We start from the raw sequence: 1,324 nt of genomic DNA, 5'->3' as shown, positions 1-1,324 counted from the left end.
GAAGTTTCAAGCAGTTATAAAACAGACTAAAGAGATGCTATCAGGCTTATAATAGTACTTATAGAGTGCATCTACATGTTGCCCTGTGGTGACGTTGTGACATGCCATATTTCTGTATGGCAATGCTACACAGACGTAGCGATCATGTGTCTACGTGTGATTGCCAGCCATGTTGCCATAGTGGTGCACTCCCTGGGTATAGTGTGCCGCTATTGCAATGTACCCGCAAAATTTACCTGTGTGCCATGCACATGGCACGGTACCTGCCTACACTATATTGTGCTTTAGTGCTTCCCTGGTGTGTCATGGCATGGCTGATCTGCTTCATTGGGCAAAATGTCTGTTGCCCCTTGTCCTGCCTGTTGATGGTGTGGGACAAGGGGTGATGTGGGCAGGTTTGGATAAGCAGGGTCTGTTTTCCCACTCACCCACATCTCCCCTGGAGATCCCAGGAATGAGTGTAGGGGAGCAAGGTAAACCTGTTTTCCCCTCCTAGGATCTCCAGGGAAGGGGTAAGCAAGGAGCCCTGACTTTCCTTCTAGAGATGCCAGGAGATACCCCAGACCGCCTATGAGTGGGGAAAGCCTGGCAGGTGATCGAGAGGCCCTCAAGCCTGTGGAGCACCTGCCTGGGGTTGGCTGGAGAGCATGGGCAGCTCCTGTGGGTGTCCCTGTTCTCCTTCCCCACACAGTTACAGAAAATGTGGGTTGAAAGTGACCTCAGGTCACCTGGTCCAACCCACCGCTCAAAACACGACCCTGCCCAACTCTTCTCATCCCAGCCAAGGCTTTGTCTACCTGGGCCTTAAACGCCTCTATGGCTGGAGACTCTAACGCATGCCTCTGGAGCCCCCCTACCCTGGCAAGCAGGAAGAGCAGGACTGGGTCTGAATTATTATTATTATTATTAATATATTTCTTGTTCCAGGTCAAATTGGCCAAATCGTATCAGTTGAGCTGAACTCAACTGTTCCAGCCACCAGATGGATTGAGCAGGCAGGACTCAATCGTTCTAGACACCACTGTTCGGCGCCGCTACTGGCGCGCATCCTTTACCCCCCCGCCAACATCAGATACTTCCACATGTGCTGGCAGGTAACCTAGGTACAGGCCCAACCCTGGAGATCTGCGGATTCAGATGCCCCCAGAAACCACTGAGGCTGAGCCAAAACCCAAGGTCTGAATCCCGGATCCCCAATCGCTCCTCGTGCCACAGGGCAGGAGGTGCCAGCCTTGGGGTTGGAGGGCCCCAAGCCACGAGAACGCGGGGCCTGGCCGGCGGCGGGAAAGCCTCGGGGGCCGGCGGGGCGCGGGCCAGGCCTCCC

This window comes from Gavialis gangeticus, unplaced genomic scaffold (genome assembly GCF_001723915.1).
Source record: "Gavialis gangeticus isolate Ggan-Ray unplaced genomic scaffold, GavGan_comp1, whole genome shotgun sequence".
Classification (NCBI taxonomy): domain Eukaryota; kingdom Metazoa; phylum Chordata; order Crocodylia; family Gavialidae; genus Gavialis; species Gavialis gangeticus.
Note: the sequence above shows the minus strand (reverse complement) of the source record.